Source organism: Myotis yumanensis, unplaced genomic scaffold (assembly GCF_028538775.1).
Source record: "Myotis yumanensis isolate MYYU_CA2020_CCGP unplaced genomic scaffold, mMyoYum1.0.hap1 SCAF_13, whole genome shotgun sequence".
Lineage (NCBI taxonomy): Eukaryota > Metazoa > Chordata > Mammalia > Chiroptera > Vespertilionidae > Myotis > Myotis yumanensis.
In genome coordinates, this window is record NW_027223764.1 from 4,370,976 (window position 1) to 4,390,492 (window position 19,517).

The window sequence follows — 19,517 nt, forward strand, 5'->3', positions numbered from 1 at the left end:
CTTGTTGAAGCCCCTACATTTTGGGGGTGATTATCAAGCAGCAACAGGTAATGAGAGCTTCAGCTTCCAGGCGTGGAACAAGGTTCATGGACACTGACACTGAGTCAGGCTGAGCCTGGAGGGACTGGGCTGCGCTGGGTGGCCTGTGGTTCCTCGTCCTCACGTGTGTGTCGGCTTAGGAGCCAGCGCTCACCCCCGCTCAGAGATGGCAGACTTTTAAAAAGTAGCGCTCGTTCATCAAACCTAATGGCCTCTGATGTTTTTATGGGAGTTTCAGAACTCAGTTTTGCTAATTGTCTGCTTTTCAATTTGAGATTCTCCCATGGAAGTTAGACGATCTTGCTCTCTACGGTTGAGATGAGACTCCGCATAGATTTCCAAGTGTAATTTAGGGGGAGAAAAGCAGGCGGAGGAAGCATGATTGAATGGCCTTTTATAGCCGTGGTTCCCAAACAACGGAGTTAATTACAGGGGCGTTGGCTCTGCACGGGGCTCCTCACCCGGGCTGGCCGTCGCTCACACCTGCACTGTGCGCCTTGCTCTGCTCCGTGTGCACACGAAGCGCCCTCAGTACTCGGCCGCACAGCTCTTTCTGTGATTCGATCAGGAACCTCAAATGCAGTTACTCGTTATTGGCTTAATTAACATATTGAAAGTACAGTTTGGTGTAAACCCTTTCCCAGTAAAGCTGGAAACACCAGGGATCGTGCTGTGGGATTCGACATTCTCTCTCTCAGGTGAAGGGCTGTGTTTCCTGTTCCCGCCTCCTCGTTTCTCAGACCCAGACGGGGAGGCAGGAGGAGGCAGGGCTGAGGGCATCCCTTTAAAGGCCGGTGCCCAGTTCCTGTCGGTCGGTCGGATGCTGAACTGAACTGGCGTGCCCCTCAAGGAAGCTCTAAACCTCCGAGCAAATCACCATTGGCTGTTTCTGTTGTTGAAGGCTGAGACGATACTCTCGGGGCCTTGGGCTGACTGTTGGTAAATGTTTCCCTCCACGTCCCGCGTGGATCAGGGTTCAGGACCTGGAAGCGGAGCCGCACACAAATGAAAGAGAAAATACACGAGATAATTTGGGAATATTGGGGGACCAGGCGAGTAAGTCCAACTCAGGAGGAAGGACTTCCACTGGTGCTCAGGCCTCACCAAGCTTTTATTGATCTGGGATGCACCCATAGCATAGCCCTTAGGCAACAGGCAGACTAGCCCATCAGCAAGGATTTACATAATAATAAATGGGGAAGTTGCTTCAGCTCCCACTGTCTGGACAAACAGAGGTGGTGCCTAGCTCCCACCTTTGCTAGGGCTTCAAAGGCACCCAGCCTGGGGGGGGGGGGGGGGTTCTCTGTCTAGCTTATCAGCTAGTGAAAACAATAGGTGGTCTTCCACACTGACTCTGGGGGTCGGGGATGGGGGCCCCATTAAGGGCGTTTTGGGTTCTCCAGGGGGGAGTGGGTGTAGGAACAGGGAGGGGGCGCGGCAGGGGGTGGAGGGGGAGTGCAGGGGTGGAGAGAACGCCCCTCCCCGGCCACAGCTCCTCTGTCACAGGCACTGAGCTGCCCCAAGGACATTCACCCTCGGGGTTTGGCCAGTGCCTTCCCAGGGCCCTTTGAGAGATGCAGATTCTCAGAAGAGTGGGCCTGGAATGGAGAGGTAAGAAGCGGGGTGGGGCTGAGAGCCTGGGCTGGCGTCCGGGGGGAGGGTGGCAGGCTCACCTGGGGACAGACACCCATGGCCAGCTGAGCCTGCCTCACCCTAGGTTAGTGGTTCTCAACCTTCTGGCCCTTTAAATACAGTTCCTCATGTTGTGACCCAACCATAAAATTATTTTCGTTGCTACTTCATAACTGTCATGTTGCTACTGTGATGAATCGTCATGTAAATATCTGATATGCAGGATGGTCTTAGGCGACCCCTGTGAAAGGGTCGTTCGACCGCCAAAGGGGTCTCGACCCACAGGTTGAGAACCGCCGCCCTAGGTGGTGGGGGGACAGCTGGCTGGGGAGGGTCCACTGATGCTCTGTTCTGAGCCACCCCAATCTCCCTAAAACCCCAGATTACCTACTTCCAGGGTCAACTCTGGGGATGTGCACTGGGCACCGAATCCCAGGCCCTTTCCTGCCGGGCTGAGTTCCTTTCACTGGAAAGCACACCTTCCAAGCTTCTAGGGGACAAGCAGTCTCAGTAGCCAAGGCTGGGGGGCGCTTCCCACCGTGAGCACGTAAAACAGCAGTGAAGGTGGGGGACGCGGGATCCACAGCCTGAGCCCTGCCCCCGTCCATGCCCACCAGACCCGGGATTGCAGACATTGGCGGGCTATAGGGCAGGCGCTGCACCCCTCCGGACCCCTCACCCGGAAAGGGGAGGACGGGGTCCTGTCTGCACGCTGGGGTTTTGCTTTGTGCTGTAATAACGTTGTGACATTGAGCCATCTCACTAACACCTTGCGCCTCAGCCGTCTGATTTGTTGGAAGGGGCCCACGTCGGACGGTTGGTCAGGGTTAGACGAGGCTTCCGAGCCCACGGAATGGCATAGTGCTCATGTATCCGCTACGGAGCTGGGAGAGCGCCGGAAACTGTCCCCCGTTTTACAGATGGGGCACCGAGGGCCTGGCTTTAAAGCACATGCAACTTGAAGTGGAAACAAATGGAATGAAAACGGACTGAACCCTGTACTGCCGTGAGCCCCAGCATCACGGGCCATATCCTCTGACTGCTCTCCCAGCATCTGTGATGGGAATGCTTCTGGCCCTGGTGGGGTGGGGGCGGGGCGGGGCTTCCCTGCACGGGAGCCAGCGTATCTTGGGGCCTCACAAATCTACGATTGCTATACATTAGTTTTTCTACATAAACTACTTTTTAACCTTTCTCATTGATCTGTTCCGCATTTGAAATGTCAGCAGATCTTCTCTTGCTTGGCAAGTGTACAGTTTGTTTTCCTAGCAGCTCAAAACCATGTTTTCCTCCATCATTTGTAACACATTTCTCATGTCGGGGCCGCAGCCTCTTCCCCAGCTGGATGTCTCTGCAATACAAACAGAAGAGCTTTTAAAATTAACAGGGCATCAGAGACTGGGCTTGTTGTGAAATTTCTCCAGGAGCAAGTCTGTGCATATAAATGCCCAGCCCCATTCGGTCTGGCAAGCGTCTTTTAAACGCCTCTGTGTGGCAGGCAAGGTGTGTATGTGTGTGTGTGTGTGTGTGTTCCTTCTCGGTATTGGGTGTTTCCTGTAAGTTGGTAGGTAGGTTAAATCAGATTCAGGGGTGTGGGTATTTTGGGGGTTGGGGGCAACAGGCAGATGTGTGCCCTTCCATCAAGAGACAATGAGGTCCGATTCTCTCTCTTTTTATGATATTACTAGAGGTCTGGTGCATAGATTTGTGCACTGGTGGGGTTCCTCGGCCTGGCCTATGCCCTCTCGCAATCCAGGACCCCTTGGGGGATGTCGGACTGCAGCCCGATCCCACAGGCCAGGCCGAGGGAGCCCACCGGTGCACGAATCTGTGCACTGGGCTTCTAGTATACATAGAAGATCTTTGGTTAATCTCTTCCCCCTCTTCCCTCTCCCCGCTTCCCTCTGTTCCATGTTTCCATGCCTGTGCGTTGAGCGTCTGCCCTCTGATGGTCATTGTGCATCATAGCTACCGGTAGAACAGTCAAACGGTCTCTTAGGCTTTTATATATATAGATAAGCCATCAATGATCATTGCCCCAATTTATTCACTTATTAGGGATCGATTGCAAACTGGTGAAATTGCAATTTTTCCTTTATTATATGTACTACTTCCACAAAAGAACACCCTCACTAATTATTTAGTCATCATAAGAGACGGTTCATACAGGGAAGGCAGGACACATGCTTCATTTATTTCCTTTGTTTACCAGCTTTCAACATAATGACTTGGTTTTTTAGCGCTCCAAAAGGTTCCAGTGAATTGAACAGCATTATGATTATGAACTCGGCTTTTGAACAGTGTGATGTATTTAAGCTGCTGCGGTTGTTATCTTATTGATTCTGAAATTGTTCCATTGCTGGCCTACGGGAGCATCTCCACGTTGGATTCTGAATACTTTTGATGTGACCCCAATCTTTGCGAGCCCTTTTGCCTTCTCCTAAGACAGAAGGTTCCAGGCACAGCTTGTATATTTTCTGCCTCATTGAATCAGATTCTTTCCTAAGAAGCGTCGCTGCATTTGAGTGGAATGAAGTATTATCGGAAATAAAGTGGTAGGTGTGCCTACTGCCACTGGGCTTGTTGCTTTTAGGCATTTTCAGTGGTCAGGCAAGGAAACACACAAATGATCTATAATAATGAAAGCATAATATGTTAATTAGACCTGATAGCCGAACAGCTTTCTGGACGTCCTTCCGGACGACCTTCCGGATGAAGTGGGGGCTGCGAGGGCCAAGGCAAGCCACTGCGGCTGTGAGGGCCAAGCTCCTTGCACGAATTTCATGCGCTGGGCCTCTAGTTTTAGCAATAAGGAAGTTATAAACCCATACTAGCAGTTTCAATTAAATGAAAGACAACAGGATTTTTACTTACCCTCCTTCATCTCATCTCCGTACCTCCCTGCCTCCCAAGCTGCGGATTCCATTCCCCAGTCACACTGCCATAATTGCCGAGTCGCTTCATCCCTCAACACGCATGCAGGACAGTCTCAGGATAATGCTGCCACAATCGCTCTTGCCTGCAGCACGGCCGCCGTGGCTAACAGTACGGTCCCTGCAATCAGCTTAGGAGTTCCTTGCAGTTCTTTTTGTCCGTAGACGGGTGCCACCAGGGATGTGCGGTACCGTGCTGTGATTTCAAATTGAAATAATTCCCCCCTAAGAGGTTATGCCATTAACTCAAAGCACAGCCGTGCTCATATGCTTCAACTTCCTTTGGCTCTTGGGAGTTGGTTTTAATTTAATTTCAGTTTATAAAGATATAAAATATTTACCTGTTTCCAAAGGCAGGTAAATATTGAATGGCAGGTAAATATCCATGAAACCAGGTATATTCATGAAAATCAGCCTTCTCTCCTTGCGGTCTCCGTGCTGTTCTGTCCCCCTCCAAACAGAATCATCAAAAATTCTTTTAATTTATTAACTCAGCACATGTCAGTAAATTTAATTTATTGTTTGCTTTACTTTTATATGTTCATGTATGCTTACATACTTAGAAAATATCTTCACCTTTCTTAAAAGTACGTACCATATGCATTTTTGCCCACCTTGCCTTTTTTTTTTTTCCAACTTAATAGCATCCTGGAGACCATTCCACATAAAGTATACAGAGAAATTCTTTTCCATTTTTCAGCCGTGTGGTACATTCTGTGACCGTCCCCACTATTGGACATTTGAATTAACTCGAGTCTTTTTCTATTACTGATTACACTTCACTGAACAGCGTGGTGCATGTGTCTAATATCTGCCAGGATAGATTTCTGCAGATGCAATTGTTGGATCAGAGAGTAATTGCACATGCCATGTTGCTCGATGTTACCATGTTTCCATACCTCCTGAAATAGTTCCATAATGGCGGGGTAATTTACAAACCCTGTCATTTCTTTTGCACTTACTAACTGTGGACTTCCAGTAAAGACAGCCCTGCCCTCTTTAACTATTTTATTCACCTGAAATACAGTTCCTACAAAAAAGGCAAGCTAGACGCTTAATTCCCCCCCCCCCCCCCCCTTTATTTGTCAAAATCCATACCAATGAGTTGGTTCCCTAGCAATCTTTGGAGGTGGTGGTCGTGATAGAAAATCAATATATTTTTTTATTTCAGAGAGGAAAGGAGAGGGAGATAGCAACATCAATGATGAGAGAGCATCATGGATTGGCTGCCTCCTGCACGCCCCACACAGGGGATCGAGCCTGCAGCCCGGGCACGTGCCCTGATTGGGCATCGAATTTGGGTTTACAGAAAAGTTGCCAGGATTGTGCAGAGGGTGTTGACTCTTCACACAGCTCCTGGTGCTCAGAGCCTTAATTACCAACCCCATTCCTAGCCCGCCGGGGCGGGTTTGCAGCTCGGCGCAGCTCGGAGAGGGTGGTGACATCATCCGTAAGATAGAGACTGTGGCCGTTCAGAAAGCAAGTGCTCCTTATTGGAGCTCATTCCGAGGGACCCCTCTGTCGTCCCTCGAGTCCTCACCCAGCCGCTGCCCTTCCTAAGGGACTGTCACTGCAGAAAGAGGATCCGCTGCCACCCACGTGGGTGCCTTCGCTCGGTCTGAGTCCATGCGTCTCAAGAGGGCACTCTGACCCACGGAGTAGACTTTTTAAAAAATATATTTTTATTGATTTCAGAGAGGAAGGGAGAGGGGGAGAGACAGAAACCTCAATGATGAGAGAGAATCATGAATTGGCTGCCTTCTGCATGCCCCCCACTGGGGATCAAGCGGGCAACCCTGGCATGTGCCCTGGCCAGGAACCGAACCGTGACCTCCTGGTTCATAGGTCGATGCTCCATCACTGAGCCACCAGGGCCGGGCAGGACGTTCTGACTAAAGTTCAGGGAACAGCGTTGCCTGATATTATCTCGTCTGTGTCCCGCTCTCTTGAAACAAGGGAGTGATTTATTTTCATTCCGACATAAGGGCTTCCTGGACGGCCCATGGTGTCGGGGGCGGCAGTGTCTCTGTCGGCTTTTAGGTGCTGCAAGGTAAGGGCCTCGTGGTTGTGCTGGGAGATTGAACGTGGTTCTTATTTCTTTTATTGATGTGGACCTGGGGGCTCAAGTGTTTGCCGAGAGAGAATGAGCTACTCTGGGCAAGAGACAGTTTTGTGCTGAAATGTTCTTGTTCATGGAAATACCATCTTCCATTTGGACATTCACAGACTCCACTCAGGCCCGAGTTTGGAATCGGGTGGTCACCCACTGACCGCCTCTCCCGGGTCCCGACAGCCCATGTGCTCGCCGCTGCAGAAGGGGTCTCGGCTGTCAGTGTGCAAGACCCTGGGCGATTTGTTTGAAGGATGTTTGTTTCTTCCCCATCTAAGTCCTGCAAGAACAGGGATCACGTATGTTTTCACTCAGAATCCGGAGCCCAGGGTCCCCCGTGGTGCCCAGCCACGGGGAAGCGGAAGAGCTTTTGTGATAAATGACAAAGCCTGCCACCAGATCTATAACCCTGAGGGCGCTCCTGGGGCTGGCCGTTTGCTGGCCGCACAAAAGCTTCAGCTCTAATTGCCACGCTAGACCCAGCGATCTCACTGCAAACCTCGGCTCCGTGCAGGTGAGAATCAGAGAAACACAGTTGCAACAGGTGCCGTCAGACGCTAAGGAAATTATGTGGAAAAATAGTGTCGTTTTAATTCTCCCAAAGGCTTGTTTTCTCTCTTCACATGAGCTTTCCTCCCCTCATTAAAAACAAAACAAAACAGCCAACCTACTCCATGCAGCTATGCAAAAATTGCTTGTTCAGACTTCACAAGCCACAAAATGTATGATTGCAATCTGTAGTTATATAATACACAGGCGTGGAACTATGTAACAATTCCCAGTATGAGAGAATCATAAAATCCAATATTCCTTTTTCTGCGGCGCAGCCCATATTTTTTAATAAACTGTCACTTATTCTGCTCTCTGCAAACACCAAGTTTCCTTTGCAGCCTGAATTCTGTGCTCTGTCTCATCGAGATTATAACAAGCAAGTGCGGCGTCTCATCCTCCCGGGTGAATTGCCCAGGGATTTGCCCCAGTAAACAAGTTCACTTTTAAATCAGCCCCACCTTTTAGGACAGCGGTTCTCAACCTGTGGGTCGCGACCCCTTTGGCGGTCGAACGACCCTTTCACAGGGGTCGCCTACGACCATCCTGCCTATCAGATATTTACACGGCGATTCATCACAGTAGCAACATGACAGTGATGAAGTAGCAACGAAAATAATTTTATGGTTGGGATCACAACATGAGGAACTGTATTTAAAGGGCCAGAAGGTTGAGAACCACTGTTTTAGGAGCTGTCCAAGTGCTGACTGCTTCCAGGGAATGTGCAGGGCCGGCCGCACGGCCGCGTGGATTCCAGCCCTCACTGGTGATCTTCGGGCCTGTCGCACGCGGCCTTTTGAAAGAGACCCCGCCTCCCGGTGTCCGGGGCTGTGGTCCATGGTCCGGGACCCCTGTCGCCACCGCCCAGTCCCTTTTTCCAGCATCGTCAGCTCCAGGATGCCCAGCACAGCCCAGGGAGACCACCTTCCGATTTTGTATTTTCTAGGCACCAATTTAGAAGGACAGTGAAGGATTGAAAACGGACCCTGAGGGGTGGGGGTGGGGGGTCCTGAGACCCCACAGGCAAGATTGGGGAGGATGCCTGGCCCTAACCTGGCCCACCCCGCAGCCGGCCTGTCCTTGGATGGAGGTGGCAGCTGCAGGCAGCCCCACAGACCGATTCCCACAGCGGTTCCCCCACAGGGGGTGGGGGGAGGAGCAGCAGAGATCTAGGGTGAAACCAGCTCCACCTTCTAAGTCTCCGTTTTTAGTCTGTTTTCTCTCCAAGTCCCAATGTGTCTTTTGCCTCTGGGGGGCGGTGTTTCCTTACCGACCGCTTCCGGGTTGTGCTGAGTGAGATGGTGTGTGAGATTGCCGGGCTGTGGGCTGGTGATGAATGGAGGGTGATGGTGAGATTAGGAATAATAGTAACGAGGAAGTAGCCTGAGGCCTGCCTCAGGGGCGCGGTGGCTGACCAGGCGGCCTGGCCTGGGGGAGAGTCACATGTGGGGTTAGGAATCCAGTTCTCCAAGATCCCCTCTTCCTTCCTCAGGCCTCCAGTGGGGCCCCTGGGGCTTGGCCCTGAAGCCAGGCCCAGGAGCCGCTGATGACAGCCTCTGCCAGCATCAGGGTTCTGTGGGGTTCGGCCTGCCGAGAGGGGTCAGGCTTGGGTCAGGCGGGGCTGGGTATGGGGGCTCTGTCGGGAGGGGAAGGTGGACGGGCTCCTGCAGATTGGGGTGACCCACAGGCAGAGAGCAGACCAGATCAAGATGAATTTATCCACTCTCTAGAGCAGGAGAGAAATCCGATTCTCAACAGACAGAGGCGAGAGAAACCGCAGGTTTTCATGAGAAACCTCGCTTTTTCATACGTTCATATTGAAAGGGCGAAGGCTACGCCCTCCACCTTCCCCCAGGGTAAGGGCTACGTCCTCCATCTTACCTTGGCCACGTGTTGGGCAAGGAGCTTCTTCACGGAAGTCTAAGACTCTGCTAGCCACACCCAGGAACGGGACATCGACTTGTGCCTGGCCAATCGGCAAAGCACAGTCCTTTCTCCTCCCTTACTCCAACCCCCCCCCATATAACCGGTCTCTGGGAGGGGTTCGCTCTCTCTTGGCCACTTGGCTAGCCAATGTGTCGGTGAGTCTGGTGGATGGAGAGCTCAAGTTAACTTGAAATACAGATTCTTATGCTTTTGCATCGGATTGGATGGCTCCCTGATGTGGTTTCTTGGGAATCTTGAAATCTGGGCATAACACATATGAATCCTAGGGTCCCGAGAACGGCAGATACAGCTTTTTTCTCCCAATATGCATCCTTTAGGGGAAGCCCTAACGCACTCTCCGCACCAATGAGAGAAGAGGGGATTGTCGGGATGTGGTCTGTGCTTTCTCACTCCACCTACACCCCTCGGCCGGGCCCTGCCTCCAGCACTTGGGTCGGCAGGGATGGTGGCTGTGCTGGTGGCCGCACAGTTCTCAGGTCCCGGGAGACTGTGCTGATGCCACAGGTGAAACACAGGGTCTGGTTCTGAAAGGCTGGTCAGCACTGTGTCCCCCTGGGGGTGGGGAAGTACAAGCATGTGGGGGAGGCCTGCCCTCTGACCTTCCTGGGAGAGGAGTCCTCCCGACTCCTGCCTCCATCCCGGCAGGGAAACAGCCACTCTGGGGGCGAGGGTGGGGCGCCCTGTGAATCTGAGGGGGAGGGGTCTGGAGCTGCTCGGGTGGGACGCCCTCAGACGCCTCCTGGTCTGCAGGCACCTGGGCTCCTCCAGTAGCTGGTCTCCCCAGTCCCTGTTTCAGGAACCCCTGAGCTCTGCACACCCTGACCCCACGGCTTGGACTTCAGTTGGTTCCCTCTCCCCGTCCTACCTTCAGCCTTGGGTGCCGCCCACCTCGCTGGTCTCAGCAGTTTCTTGTCCTGGGGGGTGGGGGCAGTCTTTTGTAATTCCTTTATCATCATTGTCATGGAAACAGCGAGCGTTGGGTGGGTCGTGTCTAATCAGATGTCCTCTACTTCCTGAGAACAGTGTCCGGTGCAAAACATGCAGAGCATCCTGAGCGGCTGTACGCGACCCACTAGACCAGTGGTCGGCAAACTCGTTAGCCAACAGAGCCAAATATCAACAGTACAACGATTGAAATTTCTTTTGAGAGCCAAATTTTTTACACTTAAACTATATAGGTAGGTACATTGTTATTAACTTAATTAGGGTACTCCTAAGGCTTAGGAAGAGCCACACTCAAGGGGCCAAAGAGCCGCATGTGGCTCGCGAGCCAGTTTGCTGACCACGGCACTCGACCATTTTAATTCCGTGGCCCGGGCAACCGGTGTCGACTTCCTCACAGCACCAAGTTCACGGAGTGAAACCACACACGTCTTTTCTCGTAGAAAGCCTTGAGCGTTTGACTCTCAGGGCAAGAGCCGAAGCTCAGATGGCATTCGTAGGTTTATCTCACAGGAATGTGGTGAAGACACTCGGGAAATGAATGTACTGAGAGGGCAGGGAGTCCCCCGATTAGCCGTGCCTGCCTATTTCTAAATGAGTGGAACCTAGAAAGATGAAACAGACTTTCTGTCACCAGCTGCTAAAAGTTTTGAGATCAACATATTTTTTCCATCTTTATATGTATTTCCAAGTACTTGCCTTTATCTGACGGGGAATTCATCACAATTGCTTCAAGTTGATAGTCTGTGGATAGTCTAAAATTCAGTGATACCCTCCTCTTTCAGCTCCTCTCTGGTGTTTAAACTCATGTTTTGACCTTAATGCCTTGTCTTGTCAACTATGAAACAGCAGAGTTGGGTGCCTTCCTCACCTGTTGGGGGCGACGTGTCTGAGGGTAGCAGAGCCCCACGGGCGAATAACCTTCCTGGTGTTAGTGGGCTCCCTCCACAGGGAGCATCATTAATCCCGAGTCCACAAAAGAGCCGTGCTGTGTGCCTCGTAAAAGCCGGAGAAGGTGTAAATCCCTCTCACGGTTGGTTGTCATGGTTACTGTTTGGGGAGCTCTTTATGACCAAGCCCCAGCTCCTTCCTTTCTTACCAGGGTCATAATCCATGGATTTGTGGTTCTCCGTTGGCCCCCGCATGGCTCTCATTCTGTCCCCATGAAACGCCTGGCCCTGGCCTGGAGGCGGGCCCCAGAGACGCAGGGGTGGCCAGCGGCGTGGGCCTGGGAACCAGGCTGGATGCGTTAATGACAGTGCTCGGGGCAGCCAGTGCTAGATGGCAGGTGGTGACAAAGGAGGGACCAGGGTTGTGCAGAGTTTGAGGCAACAGGTGGAGGATTCGGGCTGTGGAAGGGAGAACTGTGTTCTCTGTCGAGACCCTGTGATGCCCTCCCTCAGGAGCCCGAAGGCCCTGGTGGAGCCTTGCCCTCAGGAGCACCCCTGCCCCAGGAGCTGTTTGTAACTGTCCAAGCTTCCCTGTAAGGGGACAGTCCCCAGGGTAGGGAGGGGGCAGGGCTGAGTGACTATATGGGGACACCATGGAGGCGATCTTAGCTGTAGCTGGCCTTTCCCCCGTCTCTCTCTCAACCTCCATCTGCTTTGGGCTCTGGAGCAGAATTCTGCTTCTTGACTAAATTCTGCTTCCCCTCAAGTTAGATGTCCCCTAGTTCTCAAACTCATAGAGTCAAAACAGGGTCATTATTATCTAGAGGTCACCCCCTCGGTAACCCCAGACCCAGTTTGCCTCTGGTTGATCCCGTCCGGCCTGTCAGGTGGGCTTGCTCCGTGTCTGTCGTCAGCTGGTGGGTCGGTTGCTCTAGGACAGTCCCTGCGGGGACAGCTCACCTCTCCTCTGACTGCAGGGACGGAGCTGGCCCTCGTGCCTCAGGCTGGCAGGGACGGCGAGGGAGCAGAGACACGGGAGCACCTTGTCAGCTTCTTCCTGCCATCAGGCTCGTTCTTGTCCCATTGGTCAAAGCAAGTCACGTGGCCAAGCATCCACAAAATTACGGGGTAAAGGGGATGACGCAGGTCAATCTAACCAATTGGACACATTGGCCACTGGAGTTAGGGGGCGTGGCTTTGGGTTGCTTGCTGTGTGACTGTGGCCAAGTTATATACCTCTCTGAGTCTCAATTTTCTCATTCGTTGGATGGGACACTCGATGTGTGGTATAGGGCCGTTGCGAGGATCGTGTGAAATAATGCATCTAGAATGCTCTGCAAAATGCTGGGGAAAGGTTAAAACCAATAGACGGCGGTTCCTGCTGCCTCCCCAGGAGACGGTACGGTAACAGCAATTACGATGTTCCTGGTGGTCACCACTGAAGCCTTGCGTCATCCCAGTTCTCCGTGCTGTCTCCCCGAGACGGTGAGAACACGTTGGGGTCTCAGCTCAGGAACATCCTCGCGCCCCCAGCCCGAACTGGAGGTGGAGGTGAAGGAGATTGGCGTGTGGGGCTGTTGAAATGTGTTTGTGCAGCTGCCAAAGGTGCGTGTGTGCTTTGTCATGAAAATGAAATCCGATTTTGTTCTGCATGCTTCCTCGTGGAATTAGCGAGATTTTAATAGCAAATGTGTAATTGGCTCTAACTGTTATTTATCAAAGCGATTCCTTTTTGTGTTGACATCTACAGCAGTAGCCAGGAAGCCAGGCGTAGGGGAGGGAGGCGGTGCGAGGGCTCCGTTTCGCTCCCAAGCGACCAGGTCCTGTAGGAAAGGTGGGGGCGTCAGCAAGTTGGAAGCTGCCCAAAGTTTAGATGAACAGAGCAAAAACCCGGTGAATAATGAAGGGTTTTGAACTTTAATTTAGTGTTAAATTACTGTGATGAACTATCCACAAGAAAGAGGCTTTCTCAGGGGGGAGGGAATTCTATTGTCTCCAGACTCCGAGAAAAGTGGGGTGAATATGCATGGAGCCCTGGCTGTTTAATTCTAAACGGCTAAGTGTTTTCAAAATGGTATTTCTGGAAACTGGCCAAACCCCGTTTGATGGCGGTTGCTGGTAAGGCTGATGTTGCAGGAACAGCCCGCACGATGGAATCGTCCCAGGGTTTAGTTTGCTCCGGACCCTGATGTATCGCTGAAGAGAAATTTCTTCTTCCTCTTGACATCTCTCCCCACCAAGATCCTTAATAGCTTCCTAGAGAAAGCCCGAAAGTAGTTTTTAACAACTTGAGTCCCTTTTATCTCGGTGACATGCGGGCTCCTGATGGTGTCCTAGAGAAATACTTGAAAATGAAAATGCTTTGCCCAAGTCCATGTTTTCCCAGGTCTCTGCAGCCGAGTAGCAGTGCTCATGGTCTCAGACACAGGCTGCGGGGCGGGGGGGGGGGGGGGGGGGGGGGGGGGGGGGGGGGGGGGCGGGAGGGGGGGAGGGGGAGGAGGAGAGGGGGGGCACGCGTGCCTTCCGGGGTTACCCCTGGAGAAATATGAGTCCTGAGGCCAAGATGGTTTATTTTTAAAAAATAGGACAGTGTTGGCTATTTTTTAATACAGCTATTCTGGTGGTTTAAATCCGAAGGCTCAGTGGCTGCCTCTTAATGTTGAACGTGCAGATCTGTGTAGTTAAGTAGCGCATCCGGGACAGCACTTCCAGGCTGGGCTGGCTGCCTGTTTCCCAGCTTTGTTGTGACATAATTGACATATTGTGTGCAAATTGGAGGCACACAATGAGTTGATGGGATACACTTACCTATTGCAGAAATGATTACCACCATAGCATTAGCTGACACCTCCTCACCTCACAGAATAGCCATTGATTGAGATGAGAGCATTCGCTACCTGCTCTCGTAGCAGCGTTCACCCTAGAGACAGAGTGTGATTAGCCATAATCACCATGCTGGACAGCAGACCCAGAACTCCTTCTTATAACTAGAAGTTTGGACCCTTTGACCAACATCTTCCATTTCCCCGCAGGCAGCCGGCACTCCACTCTCTGCTTCTGTGAGCTTGACTTTTAAAATTAATTTACAAAATACGTCCTTATTGATTTTAGAGAGAGGAAGGGAGATGGAGAGAAACATTGATCGGGTGCCTCCCGCAGGAGCGAGCCCACAATCTGGGCATGTGCCCTGACCGGGCATCGAACCGTGACCTCCTGGTTCATAGGTTGATGCTCAACCACTGAGCCACACCAGCCGGGCCACACACACGACTTTTCACTGCTCCCCAACTTGCAATCACCCTCCACATCTGAAGATTTTCTACCAGCTCAAAAATAATTTGTTGCGCCTTCTTGAACGCAGCTGGCAAAGAGTTTTTTCCAAGAATGGAATAAAAATAGACCAGTTTTTAGGAAACCAGGTAGATCTGGGTGTGTCAGTTCCACCCATTTGTGAACATACCGGTGGCATTGTCTAGACTAATTATACCTCACATGTGACCTCGTTCTTTCAAAGTCGGCTGTTGGGGACCACATCGAGTTTTCAAAGGAAGCACGACTTTCCTCCTCGAGAGCTCGCCGTCCGTATTGTGCAGAAAAGCCTTCTGTCCGGTTGAGGAGAGAAGAGCCCACTGCTGTGTGAGCCTCCGGAGGGAGCACTGAAGTCAGGAACGAGGAGTTCCAGGGGAGGCTTCTGCCCGCACGGGGCTGCCAGGGAGCTGAACTCTCTAATGCAAATGCAGTGGGGTCGATAGTTTTTGAAAATGTATGATGTGATGGGTGGGTGGTGCCGGGACAGCGTCACACCGCCGACCCCGGGGAGCAGGCATCCTTTTCGGGAGAACCGGCTGCCCGCAGGAAAGGCACCCTGCCTGGGCACGCGCCAGGGGCATCTGTTCTCATTACTGGGGGAGGCTGCCGTTTTCCTGGTGCGAGTGGTCCTTGAACCGGAGCCTCGCCACGCTCTCCCCACCGGCCACGGGAAGCGTGGCCACTTACCAACCCCAGGACCCGGTCGAGTGTAAATGTTTTCTCCTTGAATTCTTGCTCGGAGACTAATCCTGAGAGCGGTTTGGACCCGCGTCTATGTCTTTGAAGTACATCGGCTTCATTCTCATGGAGACTTTGGACCATCATTTGAAAGATGCATGTTTTCACGGGGGCAATAGGGTTACTTCGCAGCACTCAAGTGCGAGTGAGCTCACCGCTAGCTGCTTTTGTTCCGTTTGCCAGGCCCTGGGGGGCCCAGGAGCCTGGGTCTCTGTAGATACAGTCGCTTGGACTGAGGCAGGCTTGGACTCCTGGGAGTGGCTTTCCCAGCCAGCGGGGTGTCTGATACCCTGGGTGCCCCTGGTGCCATGTGGGCCTGGCTGACCCTGGCTTCGTCGTGACGGGCTCACCTGTGTGTCTGCCACCTTCGCCGGTCACCTCTGTCGGTGCACGTGTGGATTCCGTGAGCCACTGACTTGACCTCTTTTCCTGAAACGAAAACGCGCCCCCTTTTGCACGGAGAAGGATCTCCCCGGGCTCCTTGCTCTTCGGGGGCATAGCAGTTTCAGGTGGCGCCCGAGAAGCATCTCAAAGACGGAGTCCTCCGGCGACGAGGCCCCAGCCCCGCTCTCCACCCCTTCCAGGCTCCACGGTCCTCTCTGCTTTCGCTTCAGCCGCCAGGAAAAGGACTTGCACGCGTGCCCGTTTTCTTTAAATCCTGACTTTCGCTTCCACGGCACAGTGTGTGGAACTCGGTCACTCCCAAAGAGGGAGGTCAGTCCGGAGCCGCGGAACCCCATCATTTAGTCGATCACAAAATCCATCGGCCCCAAGGGAACCGTTCCTGGAATCATCCTTTGGAGGCCCTTGGTTTCTCCCAGAAACGGAATCTAGGAGCTGACCTCCTATCCCTGCTTCCTGGGGCGGCTGCATCCGGGGACTGCCCGGTGGCTCTGAGCAGTGCATCCTCTTCAGTTCTGGCGGGCGTTCGCAGCCCCAGCGCCCTCCACAGGCTCAGGGGGAACCTTCCCTCCTGCAGCTCCTGGTGGCTCCAGGCACCCTCAGTGCCTCCCTGGTTCGAAGGCGCATCCCTGCAGTCTCTGCTCCATCCTCACGTGGCGTTCCTCCCTCTGTGTCGTGTCTTCTCTGTCCCTTACAAGGACACTTGTCATTGGATGTAGGGCCACCGACCCCCAGGATGATGTTATCCCGAGGCCCTTCATTATTCCCACCTGCTAAGACCCTGGGGTTAGGATATGGGCGCATTCATTCAACCTTTGGGGCAACCATTCAACCTTCTGAACCTCCTTCGTGTTTTGAGGTCCAAATGCACAGAGCAAACCCTTCCTTTGCGTGTGGCCGCTACCCTGCGGCTTCCTGCACCCGTTGCTGCTCTGCGGCGGAAGTTGGTCCTTTATCAGGAACTCACTTCATCCAGGGCCGTCTGGCGCCATCTCCCCCTCCTACATGTTAGAGGCATGTGGCCTGTCTGTGCTGGTGTGGCCACACGCTTGTCCGAAGTCCTGGGAGTTCAGTGAAATCCTTTGGTGAGTTTAGTGAAATCCTTTGTTGCCTCAAGCGCTGGGACTTCGCTGGTCCACGAAGGCTCCTTTACGTGTCTGCTCATTAATTGAAGAAGTGCCTCCCGAGCGTGGCATGCCAGCGGAGGACAAGCCGGGCATTGAAGTCGCGGAGATGATGTCTCCTGGAAGGGAAGATGTTCTCCAACAAGCACACAATTAATCACTTAATTCCAAGGGCATGGAGAGCCAGGCAGGGCGGAACGGTGGCCTCAGGGCGCAGGAGGGGATGTCCGTCAGAGGCCCCTGGAGAAGTGGCCTGGAGCCGATGGCTGAGGATAAGCAGGAACCCCAGAGGCCAGGGGGCATCTGGCAGAGGGGCAGCAGCGAGGGAGGCCTGGAGCACCCAGGCCAGGGAGTCGGAGGGGGGAGGGGAGCAGGAGGCAGGGGAGCTCCTCTGAAGCAGAGAGCCAGGTGTAACGCAGACAGGCATGCAGGGGCGTTGACGCAGTGGAGACACGATTATGTGTCGGGTTTAAAACAGTCCCCCCCTGCCCGGTGGAGAATGGACTCTCAGGGTCTCCGGTGACGCAGGGCCATCCAGGGCCGAGGGGAGGGTGGCTGGGCTGGGTGGGGGGCTCTGGGCATGGGGAGAAATTGATCGCCTTGGAAGACGATCTAATTTAAATTCAGAGACTCTCCCAATTTCACTTCATTAAACAGGAATGCAGCTCAGCACAGGACAGCTTGGTAAATTAACACGTGAAGCGCAGGGAAGACAAAAAGCCAACAAACGTCCCCCAGGGGGCGCTGCCTGCCTCCTTCTCCACCAGCTGCCGGGCCAGGGCTCAGCCAGCCAGGCTGTCAGCCCTCCAGGCTCTGCCCCGGGGGCACCAGCTGGGCTCAGGTGCTGAGGCTGAGACAAAGGCGGCCACCTTCCCAGCCTGTGCCCGTGTTCCCGGCAGCACTGCCAGCTGGGAGGGCTGGCTGGGGGTGAGGGGAAGACAGAGCAGAGGGAGCTTGGCCGGCTGTGCTGAAGCCCAGGCCTGGTGCTCAGCCAGGTGCAGGCCGCGGCCGGGGCGGCCTGACCCTCAGCAGCTCTGGCTGTGACAGGGACAGGCCAGGACCACCCAGCGAGCCTGCCAGCTGGCAGCCCGGGCTCTGGCAGGGCTGCCCACCCCGGACGTGCCCTCAGTGAGCGGTGATCAGCGGGGTAGCTCCCTCTGCCTTCATCTCGCTTCTGAAGTGACATGGGCACCTGCCGAGCGGGGCTTTTGGCGGCACGGAGCGCGTGGTCGTGTCCGAGGGCGCCTTCACGGAGCTGGAAGAAGGACGTCTCGCTGTCATGTGGTTTATCCCAGGCTGTCGGCCCGGTGGCCCTGCAGGTGGGAAGGCTTCCTCTTCTAGGACAGCTGGGGTGCTCAGCCTGACCTGCTGCACAGCACGGAGGCTCCTGGACGCCCGGCCTGGGCTGTCCAACCAGAACAGGAAGCCTGTCTGTCACACATGCCCTCCGTCTTCTGTCCTCCGTGGGGTGGGGAGTGCAGGCCGCCGGGTCTCCGTCTGAGCCAGGCCGACGGGACGTGGCTCAGCTGTGGGGCCATCGCAGGGCTCCAGCACCGGGTTGCCCTCCAGCCACAGACGGAAACGGAAGGTGCCGTGTCCCAGTTGCCTTGGTGACAGCAAACGCCCTGAGCTCATTCTGGGACCCAGCAGGTAGGTGTGTGCATCACGACTCCTCGAGCATCATGGGGGGACGTGGTGGGTCGGACAGGGCCCAGGGGTGCTGGGAACCGAGCTCAGTTTCTGACTGGAATCTCTGCTGAAAACCATCACCACACAAGACAAGTGTGGAAGCTCAGCGTGGAGACGGGGCCGGGCCGGGCCGGGCCACTCCTCCGCATGCTGCCAGCGGCTTCTCTACCTCAGCTGGGACATCGCCTGTGTTAGGTGCCAGGTGGCCTGATTCACACCAGCCCGAGCAATAAAGAAGCATCGGGCTCGGCTGAGGCACCCAGGCTGCAGCGACACCCCGGTCAGGGCTCTCAGTCCCCCTCTTTCTCTGCTCCCTGACGAGCCTCCTTTCTCAGGCCCCTCCGCAGGGCAGAGAGGGCCCAGGGTCTGGCTTCCCCTCTCTTGTGCTCATCCACCTGGAAGGGCCATGGGCTTGAGGCTCCTTGGCCAGGATTTGCTGATCCCTAAAACGATCCCCGTGAGCAGGCGGACGGGCTGCTGGGATGGCTCTATCCCCGGGAGCTGGAGACCCTCCGAGGTGTGCGGGCTGGGAATGGGGAGGGCCTGGTCCTCCCACTGGCCCCACCGTATCACCGCAGTTTGACAACCCTTCAAATATGTCTTTCTAGATACCTCTCCCCTTTCCTAAAGTCGGAACGTTCTCCTCTCTGAAATTCTGCATATTGTCCTTTACAGCATGAGGCTTACAATCAATTTCCTGAAAGCCCTGGGCGGGAGCTGGGCCGAATGGGCTTGAGCAGCTGAACGTGCAGAAGGAGGGAGCTGGTTTCTGTCCGTGATGAGTGCAGGGCTGTCCTGCTGTGGGGACCGGGGCCCTGTTCCTGCCCTGGTGGGTGTGGAAGACTCGCCTCTGCACAGTCCTCACTCCCGCTGCCCCCCCATGGCCCTTTCCTCCCCAGGTGTCCCAGCTGGATGTCACCAGACAAGGGCTGTGGAAGGGCCCACTGAGCCTCGGTGAGGACCCCCTCCCCAGGGGCGGGGTCAGAGGCATGTCCCCAGGGGTTGGAGAGCAGCCGGCAGTGGGCCCGCACACTGGCTGCGGCCATTTCTGGGTGTTCCTGTGCAGGGACCTGCTCTGTTACTGAGCGCACACAGCCGCAGCGTCTCATTGGAGGGCGTTCGCAGCATGAGTTGATCTTGAAGAAGACATTAGTACCAGCCAACATCCTTGCCGTTTTGGACATAATATTCACCTCCAGTGACCATGCTCCTA